Genomic DNA, 7,649 nt, shown 5'->3' with positions numbered 1-7,649 from the left:
CTCTGTTTTACTTTGCTATTAAATATTTAGCAACGTTAAAAGTGAGACATTGAAAATAAAATGTGAAACTTGTTTGTGCTGCAGAAATTGTCTTCTCTGCAGGTTTGTCCTTTCTAGTATTTTCTGCACTGGTAAAAATGATAGGCTTCTGCCATATATTATACTGTTCCTTTATTTGTACCCCTGTCTGCCTCTAATGCTTAAAACATCTCATACTTTTTTTTTCTTTCTCTTTTCAGTTTGTGGTCATTATGGTTTTAAGTGCAATAAAATCTACCAGGAGAGTTTTGCTGTTTTTAACTTCCTGAGGTAGGAAAGACAACAAGGTAATATTCGTAAATGTTCACTCAAGGTCCTAACAATAATAAAATCAGATAAAAGAAACAAGTTATGCTGTTATGTAAAAACAGCATTACGATTGTTAAAATTCTTTGTTCAGACTTGAATAATTAGACAGAAAATAACCCCTGAAAACAAAAGAAGGTAGTATTTGTTTATCTAGTGACTGTACGATCTTGATTATTCATTTGATTGAGTTTGCGATTTATTAAAATATATATGCTTATGTAGAGTTTAATATGCAGAAGTTTTCTTTATGGAGTTTCTCTAGTGAAAAGGAAAACACTGTAAAAAGTATTTCTTTTAAAGTGGTGACATGAGATTTTTATTATCAATTTAGCTTTAATTGGATTGATTATAATATACTGTTTTTTAAGTATGGTTTGACTACTTTCAAAATTAGATCAATGTTTTAAGAATATCCATTCAGTAAAATAAAGAAGTAGAAAACCTGGTTCACTTTAAAATGATGCTGAAAGTTAATCAAATAATTACCAATTAACATAATTAATAATAAGGATCTTGTGTTCTGTTTGAAAAATAACAGAACATTTTTCTTCATTAAAAATGTTCTTTTGCAAGAAATTATAGAAACCTTTCAATGAGATACTGAGTGGAGGATTATTATAATTCTCCAACACGTTTCTTAGTTTTTAGTTTATTTCACATCATGCTTTTTAACCTTCGACAACAAATATTGTTGTACCATGAAGACAGCAAATCCAAACAATTACATATGTAGTCCAAAGGCATACACAAGAAAATCAATATTTGACATCTTTGCAACTCCCTCTTTGCAGTAGCGTTCAATAGCTCTTATTCATTATACACTTATATCTCTTTCAGATTTGCCTTTGTCACTGGAAACCCATTTTTTTTTTCTCCTTTGACTTCCACATAACTTCTTTGCCCTGTACTTTTACAGATGCCTTCTGGCTATAAATACTAATGAAATCTCTTTGCTTAATTCAATTTTGCTGGTACACTTACAGTTATGACCTAACTTTCCCACGAGAGAGACTGATTGAACATTCCACTACCTTATGGATGGGAGCAAACATTCTTACAGAACTGGACTGACAATTTCCATAATTATAGAATTCACAGCCTAATGACCTTAAAAAACAATAAAAAGATCTCTTGTTAATTCCATTTCTGTTACTGACATTCAATATATTTCATTTTTCACGGGACAACAAATTTACTTTTTTATTTTCCAAAGAGCAGTCTATCCTTTCCCCCCAGATTAAATTTTCTGAATATTGAAGTATTTCATTGAATATTTAGCATTTCTTTGTCTTTTAAAAGTTAGAATATTTATGATCCTTAGAATGCATTTGACTGATTTATAGCAATCAATTATAAGAGTACGTTTTCAAATAGCCCTTTTAAAAATGAAGAATAGAATAATTAAAAAGATCACAAGTCCTCCCTTGCATATAATTATTTCATTATTTCATTACAGTGCAGAAATTATTTTTGCTGACTGTGAGCAATTTTAATTGAGCGAGATCTGTGTTAATATACGATAGCAAGCTGTTCTTCCTAAGAAATAAGATCACTAATTGCCTAAATTTTTATTCAGTACAGTGAGTCTTATGAGTCACATTGCAATATAAACCTAATCACTAGGTAGAGTGGGTACAATACATTTTCTGTAGTATAGATATCCTAAAAACATAACCTGCCTGCTAATTTATTCTTTCAACAGGTTTATTGCCTTAATAAGCATTTGTTTTGTAGAAAAAATTTAACCTATCCAGTTATCACAAAATCTATGCTGATGAAACATTAAAATTCAGACTCAAAGTCTACTAAAGCTAGCACAAATAAGCAAAGCTAAAACACAGCATCTTTCATTCTTCTTAAATACCAAAACACTCAGCACCCTGGCACAAATTCTGGAAGCTTTTGGCTTTATAAATAAAGACTGCTCTTCAGATATGGAAATCTTGAGAGTAGCAAGATAGCCTGCTATTAAGTGAAGTTAAATTAAATGTTAATAATAACTATATTCTGCAAAAATTTAACATTCATCATAAATGTTATAGTATCTTTGGTATATGTAAATATTTTATATGTATCTGAGATATTTTCTTCCCAATAAATATTTTATATATGTTTATGTTATGAGAGAATGAATAAATTAAAATAAGATTAATCAGGACCGCTATCTTAATAAATAGACTGTTTTGATAAAATCTGAGTAAACATTTAGAAAAGCATTTTGTTTTATGTATAGTTTAGTATTGAATATACTGTTGAAGGTTTAACTTAGACCATAACCACAAAGTACTGTATTTGAGTGTATTCTTACTTTCTCTATATATATTTTAAATAGTTTATTGTCAAGTTGGTTTCCATATAACTTTATATATAATTTTTCAAAGTGGAAATAAAATATTTGAAAAACTCAATGATATTTGTAGGTAAATTCATTTATTCAGTTAACAAATATTTAGTAAGCATTCTGTGTGCTAGATATAATTCTAATATGCTAATATTACTTTCCTGCACCCTTCCAAAAGAAGTGCTAACATATTTGCCTTCTTAGCCTACATTCAGGTATGTTTGCTACTAAATGGAAAGGTTGACCAGATTGGTATTTAACCACCAATATAGAAATTACAGAGTTGTTTACAATTCTAATTTGTAGATTCTAATATCTAATGTGTTAGCAGTGACTAAAACTTTTTGGAAATCTCTAAAAATTAGTTACTGTTTTGAAGAGAACAATTTTTTTTATTTGGAGCTTTATCACTGGAGGTCAAGAATTATGTTTGTTATGAAGGGTCAAATAAACTGTTGGCTATAGAAAGAGGCTTTCTTATGGTGAAGAAGTTCCAGTGGGAGGGCGATGTGATCTAGAAGAATAAGAACTAGACTGTGCAGAGTCCTGGGTTCTGCTACTGCTTGATGTTAACTAGCTGGAAGACTGGGCAAGTCTTGAAACCTCACTGGACCTTAGTTTCCAGATTTAGAAATGTGAATAATAATCCTTAGTCTGTCTCCTCATAAGAATGCTGTCACAATTAAATAGTAGCTTCCTCCTTTGTAAATTGAGACTTGGAAATTAGAGCCATTCTTAACTGGGGTCAGTCCAAGAATCTCCTTGAAATTTTGCAGATTTGTATGTATATGTTCATTTGTACATCTTTCTGAGCATGAGTTCTGTAGCTTTTGTCAGATTCTCAAATTGGCAAGCGACCCAAACAAGGTTAAGAAACACTGAATTTGAGAATCTCTAACATCCTTTCTACTCTTAAATTCAAATTTCATTCTCTCTTTCTGAATAATATATATGAAAGCACTTTGAAAGACTGCTAAACAAATGCAAAATATCATTCTCCATCTTTCTTTATGGATGTAGCCTATGTAAAAGTCATAGCCTTACTTGAAAAGGTGATATTATATTATGTTGCATGGATTACTGAATAAACATATTGCCTGGGGGGAAGTCCTCAAATACAAGGTTCAGTATTGGACCCCTAGGAGAATTAGAGTGTGTCACTGAGGCTCAGAGAAAATAGAAGGAAATCTAGGTGAGAGTGCAAAAATATTTTAACATAGTATTTTAACATAGGTTTAATGTAGTTTAGTGGGGAAGCTTTAAAGTAATAATTAAACTAGCATGAGGCTACTGATCTAGTTCTAGTCTGGATTTTGACACCTATAGCTGTGTCTCAATTTCTTCTACTCTGAAATGATTTTACTAATTCATACCTCACAGAATTTGGGGGAAATAAAGTTATTTAGTTAGATTAATTACTTAGTATAGGTGAAAGTGCTTTTAGTCAACTGTACAGTGTTATACAAAAGCAAAAGTTTTCTTAACCGACTGAGCCACCCAGGTGCCCCCAAAAGCAAAAGTTTTCTATTCTATTCAAAGGAGGAAACTCCCACTGGAAGGGAGGCAGGTTAGGGAGGGCACATTGAGTTAGAGTACTCTTAGCCACAGTCAAAAAAACCTGCATAAGCAGAAGGTTGTGGGCTTTAAAAAATTTTTAAAACATGTTTTTAAAATAAACATGTTTATTTTTGAGAGAGAGCAAGAGCACAGCGGAGGTGCAGAGAGAGAGCGGAAGATAGAGGATCTGAAGTGGGCTCTGTGCTGACAACAGATGTGGGGCTCAAACTCATGAATCGTGAGATTATGATCTGAGCTAAAGTTGGAAAACTTAACCGACTGAGCCACTCAGGTGCCCCAGAGGATTTTTAATCTAAGCATCCATTGACATGGGTTTCAATTTACCTCTTTTTTTTTTTTTTCTAGATTTGCATCAGAATGGAGTGAAAAGAACGCTTGGTTCTAGAACTTGTTTGCTTTCTTACTAAGAGTGAGTATGAGTTCCTAGGTAGAAGGCAGAGGGATTTCATGAATTTTTCTATCACAGCTCTGTGTAGTTACTCAATGAAGTCAATTCCATTGAATGCACTTGGGCTGGTTACTTTCTCTAAGCAATGTTTCCTTTATTTGTAGGGCTAATAATAATTTAAAAAACTCAAGCTACCATTTATTGAGTACTTTGTACCAAGTACTTTACACATGTTATTTTGTTTTAGGTTCACAGCAACCCTGTGAAATATATCCCATTTAAAGATGAGGACTCTGAAGTTCACATAAGATAAGCAACTTCATATGAATAACATAACCACCTTATAAATTTATTGGAAAGATAAAATTATGTACTATATTTGATCATACTTTAAAAATTATTTAGGCTATATAAATGTAATGATGCTACAACTGCTTTTTGTTTTTTGATCCTTTTGTCAGCTCTCTAGCTTCAAAGATTTTTACATATTAGTAAATGTCTCCCCATTGAACCAAGAGGGTTCTTTGACAGAAGATTTAAGGTACATTGTGTCCCAGAAATGCAGATTTGGTGGTGGAAGAAAATGGTTATTGCTAGGTTATTTTTTCTAATGTTTATTTATTTTTGAGGGAGAGAGAGTGAGTGGGGTAGGAACAGAGAGAGAGGGGGACAGAGGATCTGAAGTCAGCTCCGTGCTGACAGCAGCAAGCCTGATGTGGGGCTAGAACTCATGAACTATGAGATCCTGACCTGAGCTGAAGTTGAACACTGAACCAACTAAGCCACCCAGTGCCCCTATTCCTAGGCTATTTTTTTTTTTTTATTGTGACACCAATAGCTGTTCTAGGAGCTGAGAGAGGGAAGGAAGAAGAGGAACCATGAATGGTTGATGAATAAGACCCTTTGTAAATATTTTGCCTGGAGCTCCCCCCACCTGCTCATCATTCAAATAGATTAAGATAATAAAAACCAAGATGTTCAGACCTAAAGCTAAGATTCAAGGTTGGAGTATCATCAATTTTAACTGGTGAGTGTAAAACCCATAATCTTTGTGTGACCAAGGCCATGAGTTTGCTCTGAATATCTTGGTTTTGTGGAGCTGAGATTCATATTCACTAGAAGTATGCAACACTGAAATACTTTAAAACTTTATAACATAAAAGACACAGACTTAGAATTATAGAAAGTCACTGTCTACTAGCCTGTCATTAGAGGAAGGAGTGGTAAAGTCAGGTTAGAGGAAAACTGCTGATTACCAAGGCGAGTTACCTTTTATTTCTGACAACTTATTTCTCCTTGGTTTTAAAAATATCTTTTTATGAAGCAATTTGATTTTGTGCAATTTTTTCCTACTTAAAAAAATTATTAGGTGACCTGGTAGAAGAATTTGGTCCTTTATTGCACCTCTACATATTCACTAATAATGATGGAAGATTTTTGGTTGTTTAGTTTATCTGAGAGAGAGATGAGACACACCATAAGAGAGGGTGGGGAATCTGGGCTCAGTGCCCAGGATTTTTCTTTGCTATTTGGATCACTGTGTTTGCTAGAATATTTTATTAATCCCACTCTTGGAGTAATGCTTATTGCTGATGGCCATTGCTGAAGTGAAATAGTAAACCATATGTAATATATCTTCAATAAAATTTAGATTTAAAAGCCCTAAATGATGTATGTATCTGACAGTCCTTAATGAAAACTGACTAAAGGAATTTCAGGGAATGGATAGGCTTAACAGTAGCTTCTTCTCTTTCATGTGGAAGGAAGTTTAGGATTATAAAATTAAACATCGGTAATTAGCACAATATTTGGGGTAGGATTGTACCAATTCTTGAATATATAGGTTGTTGTTGTTGTTGTTGTTTAAGTTTTGGCTCTTCTCCTTTATCTCTGGTGAAGGCCTTTCCTGAAGTTCTTTAAGACCAGTTCTTTTTGGAGTACATTTTAGTCTTAGTTAGACCATCAGGGGATTCTCTGATAATTCTCTTTTGAGTAATTCAATACATAGCATGATTTTCTCTTATTATTGAACCGATGCCTCAGCAAAGGGTTAGAGGAATTCTGCTGTTTGTAGCAAAAATCTTGTGCCAAGAGCATTAACCTTGAAGTTCTATACACTTTGCAGGTCAGGCAATTACCACAGTTATCCTATTTACTTATTTAAGGATGTGGCAAGAAGAGCTTCCAAAAAATGGACTGATAAATGTGAGTGGAGGGGAAAAAAATCAATTTCTTTTTTTTGAAAGAATAGATCCAGAATTGTAATGATGGAAAGAATTTTAAGATTCAGTTAAAATGTGTCTTGAACAGGTCAGGACAAATAGCCTGACGTACTGGAGTATGCTGTGCAGTCAAGAGGGATAGAATATTTGAAATGAGACAGTACTTAAGAATTTGATCATATCCATTGGTCTTCAAACTTTGTAAAGGCTTGAGTTCCTTTATTTAAACAAAATCTCACATACTTAATATGTAAAACAGGTTTAAGGGGAGCTATTCTCCTTGAAGCTGAAGAGGTCACACCTGTTCATATGCTTCCCCATCTTCCTTCCTTCTGAACTTTGAAAATCAGTCATCTAATCCAATTCTTTCATTTGACAAATACGAACATTCATTTCCAAGAGGAGTGAAGTGACTTGTCCAAGGTTGTATAAATAAAAAGTGTCAGGGTTGATTCTCAGACCAGTTCTTTGCTCTCTTATGTAACTTTGTACTTCAGACACTCTACTTCTTGCTTGGAATTTGGGGAAGAGAGCAATTAGGGAATACTAGATAAAATACAAGTGAATACTAGGGAAAAGTAATATGATCAGAGATTGTGAATACAAGTGGATAATATGGGTCACAAATGCTGTTCTCTTAGCCTAGAGCTCAACCATCCATAGGATGGTTTGATTTGTTGATTGTCTGTTATATATAAGGCATGGCTTGAGGTTGCTAAGGAAGTGCAAGATCCCATAATAGAAGAAGAAATAATGTTTTTACCATTCTTTC

At 33.3% G+C, this 7,649-nt stretch overlaps 1 long non-coding RNA gene across 1 annotated transcript; it reads left to right on the top strand.

Annotated features, from left to right (window-relative positions):
- The first annotated feature begins 246 nt into the window (after window positions 1-246).
- On the top strand, window positions 247-5,009 carry LOC120232600. The gene is made up of 3 exons (XR_005528603.1): window positions 247-309; window positions 4,613-4,676; window positions 4,903-5,009. It is a non-coding gene; the product is annotated as an uncharacterized LOC120232600 (long non-coding RNA).
- The last annotated feature ends 2,640 nt before the right edge of the window (window positions 5,010-7,649 follow it).

The sequence above is a fragment of the Hyaena hyaena genome, unplaced genomic scaffold (assembly GCF_003009895.1).
Source record: "Hyaena hyaena isolate Hyena2069 unplaced genomic scaffold, ASM300989v1 scaffold_75, whole genome shotgun sequence".
In the NCBI taxonomy this organism is placed as follows: domain Eukaryota; kingdom Metazoa; phylum Chordata; class Mammalia; order Carnivora; family Hyaenidae; genus Hyaena; species Hyaena hyaena.
This window is presented reverse-complemented; position numbering and strand designations above follow the sequence as displayed.